This window comes from Pleurodeles waltl, chromosome 6 (assembly GCF_031143425.1).
Source record: "Pleurodeles waltl isolate 20211129_DDA chromosome 6, aPleWal1.hap1.20221129, whole genome shotgun sequence".
In the NCBI taxonomy this organism is placed as follows: Eukaryota; Metazoa; Chordata; class Amphibia; order Caudata; family Salamandridae; genus Pleurodeles; species Pleurodeles waltl.
Genome location: NC_090445.1, coordinates 1,122,586,479 through 1,122,599,754, shown reverse-complemented (window position 1 = coordinate 1,122,599,754; position 13,276 = coordinate 1,122,586,479).

Here is a 13,276-nt window from a genome sequence, read left to right as displayed (position 1 = left end):
CAAGATGTCTAAGTACCCTGGCCCTCCTATTTTAATTGGCACCCGGACGCCCAACCACATCCAGGGTCGTGCCACCTGTCCCAAAAACCCCGGGGGGAGGAACTCCTTGTTCCTCCTCCTCCTCCCACCCTGGGGCACCATTTGGAAGAGAGTGACCAAACCGAGACTCATTTTATGTGTGTAAAAGGCCGCTTTATTGGAACAGGTGCCCCTAGTCCTACCCCCCTGGCCTTTGCCTTACAAAACTAAAACCTCACTAGACATCAGATCACCTGTCCCCGCCCCTCCCCCTCCCCTACCCCGTTCCCTCCCCACCTTACTTTCGACCTGTCTTTTTCTTCCTCTTGTCTCCTCTACTTTCTCCCGTCCTACCTGCTTTTTTGAACCTGTCCGCTAATGAGCAGTCTCCTGCCTGTCCTTGTCTAATTAATGCTCCTCCCCGTCCTAATACCTGACTTTCCCTGCCAACTCCGTCCTCCCCTGAGCTTTTAATAGCTGCCCTGCAGCTGTCCCCGCCACCAGAAAAAGGCCCTGACTTTTTCTGCCCCCCCCCCCCACTAGGGCTCCCGTAGTAACCCTCTAAGCTGCTCCCTCAACTGCAAGAGGTATAACTCCATCCCTACAAAAGACAAGTGCACCCGTCGTCCCTGAAGAACTCCACATCCTCGAACCTTATATCTGCATGTTCCAAAAAGGATATCCCGCGCCCCACGCAAAATCCTTTTATTTCCTTATTGATCTTATGCCTGGCCCTCTCAATAGCCCCAGGCTTCCTGGCCCCTCTCCATACCCGACGTGGAACAAACGCCGTAAATATAACGTGGCAACCACTCCACTGATCGATCACAAGCTGTAGGTCCCTCTTCATAGCCTTCAGCAAATTCAACCCCGTGGATCTTACTAAGTTGTTCTCCCTCAAATGAATGCAAAGTAAATCTGGACAATGCCCCCTCCCCAACGGCCTCTGGAGGCGAGGCACAAGCTCTTCCCACTTCATTCCCCCTTTTCCGATCCACGTAACCGGATAACGTGCTGGATCAAGACCCAGGTTATCCCCTGCGGCAGTCCATCAAGCCTGTCGTTGAGCCAATTTAACAAACGAGTGCCCGATCACCCATATTTCCAGGTAGGCTGCTTCTGGCCCTAGGACCACACCTGAAAAAGAGAAAAGACATGAAAATACCCAATTCTCCTCTTCCTCTCCCTGCCTTAACAACCCCCCCCGCACGTACCGCCTAAAGCAATCAGATCTCCACCTCCCCAAAGCCATCAACTCCTCTCTATCCCATCCCTTGTTTTCTGCTTCTGTAGCCACCCCGATCCGAAAGGAATGCGTCCCAAAACTCGCTGCATCCAAGCCAATACCCGCCAACCCTTTTCGCAGGACCGCCAAAAGCTGCGCCGCAGATACCTCCCGACCATCCGCATGACAGAAAACCGGTCCCACCGAAAACGTCGATCCCGAACGCAATTGGTCACCCAAAAACACAGGGCAAATGGCCCTGCAAGCATAACGCCGAAGCACTACGGTGACCCCAACACCTTTCTGATCAGTTTTAGATTGCCGAACCCGCAGCGCCAACCCTTCCCTCCCCGCCTGAATCTCCCTCCATAGAATGCCCGACCGCCCCGCCAAGCCCAACAACTCCGATACTCGAAAGCGCCGAAAAACATCCATGACATCAATGTCCTGAAAGGAAGGGTCTCATGACCATCATAGCAAATATCTCCCAGTGCCGGTAGCAAGCGCTTCAGGATTGCCAACGATATTGGGTGGCGCGCCCGACCTTTTAGCCCCAACGATTTTTCCCAGCCCTGCAATATTCTCACTCCCAATTCCCCCGCCGAGGGAGGGTAACCTCAAAGAAGCTTACCCATAAACCCCAACAACTTACCCGAAATCGTGACTCTAGACTGCCCCTTACCAATCAAATCCATAATGAATTGTACCACATCTTCCACGACTTCGTCCTGCCTCGCCAGTCGCCGAGCCCCGGATCCCAGGAACTCTTCCCATGCTTTCGCATATGCCCGTCGCGTAGACGGCGCCACGGAGTTCATAACCAGTCGAAGCATCTGGGTTCGCCTACTCTCCACAGCGCCTCCGGCATGTGAATTCTTCTCAGTGCCACAGCCGTGGTTAATCCATGGAACCGCTCCCACTGAGAACGAGACAAAGCATCCGCGATGTCATTATTCACCCCCGGCACGTGCTTTGCTCTAAAATGTATGTAATTCCGCAAGCATTGGAGGTCAAAAACGCATAGCAGCTGTAATAATCCTGCCTCAGGCGCTGACTGCCGGTTAACCATCTGCCCCACCGCCAAATTGTCTACCCGAAAAAGAACCCACGAGTGCCTCAGTTCCGCGCCCCACAAGCACACCGCTACTATCAGCTGAAAAAATTCCAAAAACGCAATGCTGCGACTCCCATGCTTCCAATCCCCCGGCCATTCTTCCGCGCACCAATGCCCTTCCCAGTACAGACCGAAACCAGCTGACCCCGCTGCATCAGAAAACATCTGCGCGTCCCATTCCCACTCCTGCCAGACCTTCAGGGGGATGCCATTAAATGATTCCAAGAATTTTGCCCACATGCGCAAATCCTCCCGCACTCCCAACTTTAACCGCACGTGATGATGTGGGAGCGCGTGCCCCGACAGCGCTAAAGAAAGTCTTCTGCAGAAAGTCCTTCCCGTTCGCACCACTCTACACGCAAAATTAAAATGCCCCAGCAGCACTTGAACATCCCGCACCGTGACCTTGCGCCTGTTCAACATTCCATAAATCCGGCTGACCATGTCCATTTTTTGTCGGCTGGCAACCTGGCTATGCCTGCCACTGTATCCAGCTCGATACCCAGAAATGACAGCACCGTAGCTGGCCCCACTGTCTTTTCAGGAGCCAGGGGCACACCCAGGTCTCCCTTGATGTCTATAAACCAGCTCAGCACCGCCGCACAACGCGGGCTGCCCGCCGGCACCACCAAGAAAAAGTCATCCAAATAGTGTGTTACCCATTGGTGACCCGTAATTCTTACAAAAATCCACTGCAGAGCCATACTAAATCGCTCAAACAGCGCACACGAGCTGGAGCACCCCATAGGCAATGCTTTGTCCACATACCAGTTCCCTTGAAACTGGATACCCAACAACTCAAAGTCGTCCGGGTGCACCGGAAGCAGCCGAAATGCTGACAATGTCAGTCTTTGCCATCAAAGTCCCAGGACCCAGCTGATCCACCATCTGGACCGCTACATCCACGACGCATACAACACCTTCGTGAATTCTTCTGGTATGAAATCATTGACCGACGCTCCCTCCGGCCAAGACAAGTGATGAATTAGCCGGAACTGCCCTTCCTCTTTTTTTGGTACAACGCCAATAGGCAACACAATGAGGTTTCGCAAGGGCCAAACCGAAAAAGGACCCGCCATGCGACCCTCCCTTACCTCCTTCATGAATTTCCCTTGAACCAATTCCTCTTTCCCGTGCACGGATCGAAGATTCTCCGCCCACCGTCGCACCCGAGGGCCCTGGAACCCCAAACGAAAACCGCCCCGAAAACCCCGGATCAACAACTCTGCCTCGTCTGGCCTGTCATAACCTTCCAGCCACACTTGAAGACGGTCAACCTTAACCTGCGTAATAGCCCTTACCTGTAGCTCCTTGCCGCAGGCGCTGCCCTTCCTTTCCTCCATAGTTAGCACCCTGACTCCCACTCGTAGCTCCCCCCGCGCCGGCTACGTTCTGCTGCCCGCTACATGCTGTGACCGGATGACGTCCCGCGCACTTAGAACATTCATGCCGGAACTTACAGTACTCTCTGGTACACAGCCCTTTATTATAGTCCCAGCAGGCCCCGACCGTCCAGTCCCTGCACTGGTAGATCTAGTGGGCTGGAGCCCCCGGACCCCACCCCTTGGGTGGGGCGCTCCCGAAAGGGCCAATATATTATGGGCAACCCACTGGCCGTAAAAAACGTTTTGCCAAACTTTGCTGGCCCCATAGTGTGCTGCCACAGGTCTGTGTCGATTTCTCCCCATTGCACCTCTGAATGGGGCACCACCTCCATGCGCGCCCGGAATTCCTCGTCATATTGGCACCACGCATAACCACCATAATTGAGCTGAGCCTTCCTTATGATGTCCATATATTTGAACAACGATACAGACCTCTCCGGGAATCGCTCGCAATAAACGCTAGCGAATATAAAAAATGCCGCCGTCCAATTTTCTATTGTGACTGTCACTTTTGGCCGCTTAGAAAGCTCCCATTCTTCTTCCTTGGAGCCTTCTTTGGCTCTGACTTCCCGATGTAACAATTTTAATATATCCACATACTCCCCTTTCCAAATCTTTTCTTTCGCCGCTGACATTAAATGCGCCCCTAGTGGTTTTGCCGTGCCCATATATGGCAACTTCACCTTCTTTGACGCCGGCTCCCCTTCTTTTTCTTCCTTCGCCCCTTTCTCCGCCCCGTTAACCTCCGTACATTCCTTTCCCTTATTTCCCGAACTCGCCGTCTGCCCCTCCTTTGCCACTTTCCCGTCGCTCTCCATGGACACCCCCGTATCCTGCATGTACACCCCTTTCACCAAACGCACCGACTCCTCTCTCACTTCCGACGCCACCGATACCATTGAGTAGGACAAAACCTTACCTGGAGATAGCAACGGGGGCCGCTCCAGTACCATCCGCGCCTCTCCTTCCATACGCTCCTTGCGACGTCCCCCGGGACGCGTAAACGCCCGCTTCACCTGTAACGACTGACGGATAGGGTTAGAAGCCCGCGCCCTTTCCTCTCCCACCACTCAGTTGCGCAACTCGCCCTCTTCCAAACTCCCCTCTGACGCCACATCTTCCCGCTCAACTGCATGCACACCGGAGCCACAACACCTCGCACAACCTGAATACTCCCCTCTGTCCTTCGACCTCCTCCTGGACTGGCCCGGATGTTGCTCCTCCTAGGCCGCGACGTGGGGGGGGCGCAAAACCCACACCTCCACACAGCCCAGACGAAGCGTCCGCAGCCCCATGTCGTCTTACGCTCCGTCCTGTTGATGCCATCCGGCTAGCCGCCCCAGGGCCCGCCTTCGCTTCTTCCCAGTGTGACCGAGCCGCGTCCTGCTCGCCTGGGTCGTCTTCTTCATAGTCCAAAGGCCCCTGCCAAACAAGGTCTATTGTGCCAGGAGAAGAACAAACTCCCCACTGCCCTGTCAGCACTACACCCTCCCCCACCTCTGTTACATCTTCCTCTAACCCACCTTCCTCAACCAGCACATTACTCCCTGCTTCATAGGCCCCATATGCCCTCCTGGGGGGCCCCCAGGGACCTGTCCACTAAGGGGCCCTCCCCATCAGACCACTCGACCCCCGCCGGACTCTCACCCTCCTCATCACTGCTCCACTGGAGCATAGTTGGCCATTTTTTAGAAATGGGAACCCTGGGGTCCCGTTTTATTTCCCTTCTCGGCGTCCCCTCCTGGGCCCCCTCCCCAAGCCCTTCTCGCGACGTCTGTGCCCCTCCCTCCGCTGTCCGGGGCACCCCACCTCTATTGCCCTGACCCCGATCTGAAAACCCCAATCCTTTTTTGTCCGGTAAGGCTCCCGTCCCACACTTCCTCTCATGGCTTTCGGCCCCTCGCCTTTGGCTGCAGCTCGCACCTGGAGCGCTCCGGCTTTTTTAATTATTTTCCCCTGGGGCCGCGCTACACTCCGCGGGCCCGCCTTGCCCGGCCGAGCTGGTTCCCAGCTCACGCGTATGCCACGAGGCCCCGCCTCAGGGGAAACCCTCGGGGATCCCGGCCCACGCTCCCGCTTCCCGGCCCTCCCATTTCCCGCCCCGGACACATCCTTCACCGCCTTCACCGCCGTCCCCCGGGACCCACCTCTTACCTGAATACCTACTATGGCACGCGGCGGGGAGCAGACGGCAACCACCGCGGCGACTCCCACCGAGGCCCTGCGTGGCGGGCGGCCCTTTGCCAAGGCCTCTTCCCTCAGCAAATCCATGCGGCCGGCCTGCCTTAGCAGCGCCACGGCCTCCAAGCCTTTAGCATCGGCATCCATCTTGCCGCAGGACCGGACTACGCCCACAGCAATAGGTAAGCCACTAATAAACTGTCCTCAACCTTTTCTCTAAAACTGTATTTCGCTATCAATATTCTACGCACAATCCCAACCATGTGGAAAGCAAACTCGGAGCCCCACCACCTACGTCCTGGCCACAAGGTCACCTTTTCCAAAATGGTGCCTGTGCCCACAAGATGTTTGTCTAAATACCCTAGCCCTCCCACCTTAATTGGCACCCCGGACGCCCAACCACGTCCCGGGTCGTGCCACCTGTCCCAAAAACCCCAGGGGGAGGGGGGCACTCCTCGTTCCTCCTCCTCCCCCCCTCCCGGGGGCCCATTTGCAAAGCAGTGGGTCTCGCGTTTGCTCGAGTTAGTTATTAGGGCTGTAAATTCCTAACTGGACTTTTCTTGCCACATAAATTTAAAATTACAGTACAATACAACTTCAAACCATGTGCACCTGCCCACCCACTTGTAGGCCGAGCCAAAGCCCCTTGCCCATTCCTAGTACTCCTGAAAACTCTTTAGATTGAGCACGCAAGCGCTCTGGCGTGTTGTAATCCATCTGTGGGCTTTTAACCACGCCCATCTCTATCACTTGCTCATGGGCTTGCCTTTCAAAAATCCCTTGTTCTCATTAGTAAATGCTTTACCATTTGTCCCTACTTGGGGCAGTTTTCTTACGCCTTGGCCATTAACCAAGTTACATGGATAATTGCACTTTTGCAGATACGTTTGACGGCGAGCAAACTTAGTTTTCATTTTGTGTGTCTCTTTTGTGCTCACGATGCTTTGAATAGGCTTGCTTAAGTCAACTGTTTTACTTTTCATTTTCAATTACTCTTCTCTGCATCCTATAAACTCCTTAACGCTATGATTCTCTGAACACTACAAACGTCTTGATACCCCTTATTGCTACTGTACATCGAACCTTAAAAAAGTCCTAATTCCCTTAACACTCCAAAACCCTGAACTCTAACAACCCTTGCTCCTCCTTAGTGCTACTGTTCCAGGGACTGTAAAAACTATTACTACCCATTAATGCTAACCACCTCTGAACTCTAAATAAAACCACTACTATCCCTTTCCACCACCTTCATAGAACCCTAAAACGAACACTACCCCTTAACACTACCCTTCGCTAAAAAGAAAACCTAGCTACCAGTAAATACTACCCATCCCTAAACCCTAAAAACCCTTTACTACTCCTTAGCACTAACATTGATGGGACCCTAAAAACTCCTCACTATGCTTTAATGCTACCAATTCTTGAACCATGAAAACCTTAATTACCCTTTAATGGCACACTTCCTGAATCCCTAGAACCCCCTTACTACCACTTAACACTACTCCTCCATTAACCCTAAAAACCCTTAGCACCCCTTAATGCCACTCTCCCCAAACCCCTAAAAACACCATGATACCCCTTTAATGCTGCCCTTTCCTGAACCCAAAAACTCCTTAGTACCTCTTATTGTTACCCTTCTTTAAACCCTAAGAAGCCCTTAAAACCTATTATACCTAAACTTTCCTGAACCCTACACGCCTCTTAACGCTACCTTTCCCTGAACCCCAAATCATTTTCTATTAGTCACTGCTACCTATCCTTGAACCCTACAATCCTAATTACTCATTAATACTGACTTCCTCAAACCCTAAAATACCTTCACTCCCCCTTATCACTATGCGTTCCTGAATCCTAAAAAACCCTACTACCACTTAACACCGCTCTTCCCTGAACACTGCAAACCCTTACTACCTCTTAATGCCACTTATCCTTGAACGATAAAGACCCATTCTACTCCTTCACACTACCTATCCCTGAATCTGAAAGAATACTGCTCCTTAAACCCTTTGCTGCCAGGCCTTTTCCCCCCTCAGGTGGCAGGCTTTTTTTTTGGCTATTTGGGGCAGTTTGCGCTTAGGCCCTCATAACTTTTTGTCCACATAAGCTACCCACACCAAATTTGTGTCCTTGTTTTCCAACATCCTAGGGATTCTAGAGGTACCCAGTTTGTGGGTTCCCCTGAAGGAGACCAAGAAATTAGCCACAATACAGCACAGCTAAAATTTAGTTAAAAAAAAAAGAAATAAAAGAAAAGGGCTGCAGAAGAAAACTTGTGTTTTCTTCCCCCTGAAAATGGCATCAACAAAGGTTCTGCTGTGCTAAAATCACCATCTTCCCAGCTGCCAGGAACAGGCAGACTTGAATCAGAAAACCACATTTTTTAACACACATTTGGCATTTTACTGGGACATTCCCCATTTTTACAATTTTTCTGTGCTTTCAGCCTCCTTCCAGTTAGTGACAGAAATGGGTGTGAAACCAATGGTGGATCCTGGACAACTAAACACTTCTGAAAAGTAGACAAAATTCTGAATTTCGCTAGGTGTTCATTTGTGTCGACCCTACAAGGTTTTCCTACAGAAAATAACAGCTGAAATACCAACATATTGAAATTGAGGCAAAATAAAACACCATTCTCAACACGTTTTACTCTGTAACTTTTTCCTGCCATGTCATATTTTCAAACGCAATATACTGTATCGTCTGATGGACTCTTCTGGTTGTGGGGGTATATAGGGCTTGTAGGTTCATCAAGAACCCTAGGTACCCAGAGACAATAAATGAGGTGCACCTTGCAATGGGATTTCATTGTATACTGGGTATAGCGCAATTTATTTGGTAAAATATAAAGAGTCACAAATAGGTATAGAGGAAACCTTTGTATTTCCAAAATGGGCACTAGATAAGGTGTTGAGAAGCAGTGGTTATTTACACATCTCTGAATTCCAGGGTCCCCATACTAGCTTGTGAATTACAGGGCATTTCTCAAATAGACGTCTTTTTTACACACTGTCTTACATTTGGAAGGAAAAAATGTAGAGAAAGACAAGGGGCAATAACACTTGTTCTTCTATTTTGTGTTCCCTCAGGTCCCCTGATAAAAATGGTACCTCACTTGTGTGGGTAGGCATAATGTCCTCGACTGGAAACGCAACATGGACACATCACATTTTCCCAAAGAAAACAGCTGTTTTTTGCAAAGTGCCTAGCTGTGGATTTTGGCCTCTAGCTCAGCCGGCACCTAGGGAAACCTACCAAACCTCACCAGGTTCTGTTACCCAGAATCCTTTGCAAACCTCAAAATTTGGCAAAAAAAAAAAAAAAAACACTTTTCCTCACATTTCAGCGATGGAAACTTTGGAATCTAAGAGGAGCCACAAATTTCGTTCCACTTAGTGTTCCCCCAAGTCTCCTGATAAAAATGGTACCTCACTTGTGTGGGTAGGCCTAGTGCCACGACAGGAAATGCCCCAAAACATAATGTGGTCACAACAAAATGATATATTACAAAACTACCTGTTTTTGCAGGGGGAGTGGCGCATCTGCGTTTTCGGTCCTAAGTACTGCGGTCATCTAGGGAAACCTACCAAAGTCAGACATTTTTGAAAACTAGACACCAGGAGGAGTCCAGGGAGGTGTGGCTTGCATGGATCCCGCAAAATTTTCTTACCCAGACTCCTTTGCAAACCTCAAATATAGCAAAAAAAAAAAAAACATTTTCCACACAGTACAAATTTCCTACCACCCAATGTTCCTTTCGGTCTTCTGATAAAAAGGGGGCAGAAATGGGCAACAGTTCTGTGCCCCCTTTGGGGTGCGACCCTTGCCAAAAGGGCCACCGCCCACAACACACACACACACACACGCCCCCCCCCCCCCCCCCCCCCCCCCAAGATCCCTGGTGCACAAGTGGATTTTACCACCTTGGGGTCAGATGGGCCTAAAAAAAATTCACCAATCTGCCCCACAATTGGGGCAGAAATGGCCAACAGTCCTGTGCCCCCATTGGGGTGCGACCCTTGTCAAAAGGAGCGCCCCCACAACACAAAAAAACGAAGGAAAAAAAATCCCTAGTGGGGCTGATGGGCCTAAAAAAAAAAAAAGGCTGATCTAAAAACATACAAACACAGACACACACAAAACACAATCCCTGGGGCCTAGTGGGTTTTAATCCCCCCGGGGGAAAGATCAGCTGAAAACATGGCTGGTAAAGCCCGGGGAGGGCCAAAACATATAAAAAAATCTTGCTCCAGGGCAGCTACCCTTGCCTAAGGGGTCGCTGCCCTAAAACATTATAAAAAATATAATCCCTGGTTCCTAGTGGTTTTCAACCCACAACCTCCGGTGGGGGGCAGATCGGCCGAAAAAAAACGGCCGATCTAGACCCCGGGGGGCCGAAACACAGATACTTGCTCAATGGGTTGCTCCCCAAAATAAACTAAGAGAACATCCCTGGTACCTACTGGTGGATTCCTGCTCCACAATCGAGGCCCGCGATCTTGGAGCAGGAATCTATTGAAAACTCTTTCCTTTTCCCCCTATGTCTGTTCACCTCCCCCAGCCACCCCCTAGGAGAAGGACTCACCTGTTTCAGGTCCCCTCTCCTAACGTGCTGGAAGCCATTTGATGACCTTGTCAACCTGCGAGCGTGCTGATGTCATCAGAATGCCGGGGGGGGGGGTGGAAGGGGAAGCAATTCCCCTTCCATCCCTGATGAGGGGGTGTGCTTGGTGCAGGACGAGCTGGACTTGTCCCCGGCACACTGGAACCGTGACCGAGGGCGAGACCAGCTTGTCCCAGGCACCCAGGGGGTTAATGTTACAATTTCCTGAATCCTGAAAACTCAGGACCACTCCTTTATTTGACCAATCTCAGAACCCTAAAAATCCCTTACTACCCCTTTAAGCTACTCATCCATAAACAATACAAGCCCTTACTTCCCCTTAACACTACCCTTTCCCTGAATCTCAAAAGATCTGTACCACTGCTTAACACTATCCTCACCTGAAACATTACTACCCCTTAATCTCACCAATCTTGGAACCCTAAAAAAATCCTTACTGCTCCTTAAGCTACCCTTTCCTGGTCCCTAAAAAAGTATTACTCCATAATACTATCCTTTGAACTCTACAAACCCTTAATACCACTTAACACTACTCTTCCATGAACTCTAAAAAAGAAAAAAAAAATTACATCCTATTAATGCTACTGTTCTGTAAACCCTAAAAACATGCTACCCCTTAATGCTACCCTTGCGTGAACCTAAAAACTTCTTACCATCCCTTAACATTATTACCCTTCCCAGAATCCTAAATAGCCCTTATCTCCCAGTAATCCTAAACTTTCCTACCCTACACACCTATAAACGCTACCCTTTGCTGAGCCCCAAAACCCTTTGTATTATTTACAGCTACCATCTTAAACCCTAAAAATCCTAATTACTCCTTAACACTTAGGAGGTCATTACAACCCTGGCGGATGGAGGTAATTTTGGGAGAGGTACTGCCAACAGGCTGGCAGTACCTTTTCCCAAATTATAACATTGGCGGTTTAATGTACCACTCCGTCCGCCAGGGTGGTAACAGCCGCCAGGCTGGAGACTTTGATCTCCAGCCCGGCGGCTGTCACAATCCCACCCTCGGGATTATGACCCCGCCTACCGCCATGGTTTTCGTGGCAATCTTACAGCCATGAAAACCATGGCAGTAGGCACTATCAGTGCCAGGGAATGCCTTCCCTGGCACTGATAGGGGTCTCCCCCGCCCCCCTCCCAGAGTCCTCTCCCACCCTCTCCCTCCCGACATCCACACACACGCACACATACACACACGCATACCCTCATCCACCCACGCACACACATATACATACCGACACCCGCAACACACACTAACATACATTGTAGCACACATGCATTCACAACACACACGTACACTCACATTCATTCATGCACACCCGCATACAAAAACAGACACCCCCTCACACAACACCCCCACACACCACACCCCCCCACCCTCCTCTCCTGTCGGAGAACCCGTCCTCCTGCAGGAGATAGGATGCGGAGCTGCTGCCAGCAGCAGCGTCCGCCAGCAAAACCACCATGGCTCATGATACGGTAGTCAGTGTTTTTCTGGCGTGACGCTGCTGCTGGCAGCAGCACCGCCGTCCGCTGCCATGACCGTCGACGGAATACCGCCAAGCCTTCTGGAGGTATTCCGTCTACGGTCATAATGCGGTTGGTGGCTGGTAGCCACGTCGACGGTATGGCGGTCGTCGCCATGGCGGTAGGCAGCATTGACTGCCAATGTCACAATGAGGCCCTAAGTTCCTCAAACTTTAAACCCCTTTACTCCCCTTACCACATGTATTCCTGAATCCTAAGTACCCCTTACTACCACTTAACACTACTCTTCACTGAACACAACAAACTCTTATGACCTCCTAATGCTACTCATCTACGAACACTAAAGACCCATACTACCCCATAACACTACCCATTCTTGAATTTGAAAAAAACCCTGTACAACTCCTTAAAGTTTCAATTCCTTGCACAACTGGAGTGGCATTGCATCATAAAGCCGCATCTACCAGTGGGGAGACAAATTGAGCCATATGCTGTATAGGCTTTATCAGGGCCAATTCAATGTACATGCTTTGCCTCTTATTAACAATCCATCAGGAACTCCGATTACTAATCCTGCTCATATAGCAGATTGTTTAGCCACCCACTTTGAAACAGTCTATGCTGAACATGACACCATCCATCATTCTCTGTAATGACCTTCCCCTCAAGACTCTTTCCGACACAGCCTGCACATCACAGGACACGCAACAAATGAAGGAGGAGTTGGCAGTGGAAAGCAAGCATGGCTTCTGGTAAATCCCCCGGACACAATGGATTCCCCTGTGAATTTTTCAAAACATATATGCCCAAACTTTAGGACCATCTCCAGGGGGCAATCGCCTCAGCCTTGGAGACGGGAATCATGGCACCTGATTGGTGTCACGTGGTTCTTCCTAAGCCGGGATGTACCCAGACAATACCACTTCATAGCGCCATATCGCCCTTCTGAATTTAGAGGTCAAAGTATCAACTAGGGTACCGGCAAACAGAATTATCCGCCACATGCCCAACATGGTCTACTCCGACCACTCGGGATTTATGCCCCGCAGACCCACCCACCATAATATTCACCGGGTTTATAACGCTATTGCCCTTGAAGACAGACTGGATGAACTTGCATTGCTTCTCCTCGCTGATATCAATAAAGCATTTGATTCAGTTAGCTGTGACTACCTCTTCATTCTGCTTCGATGCTTGAACTTCGGGCCCACGCTTTTTGGCCTATCTCTGTC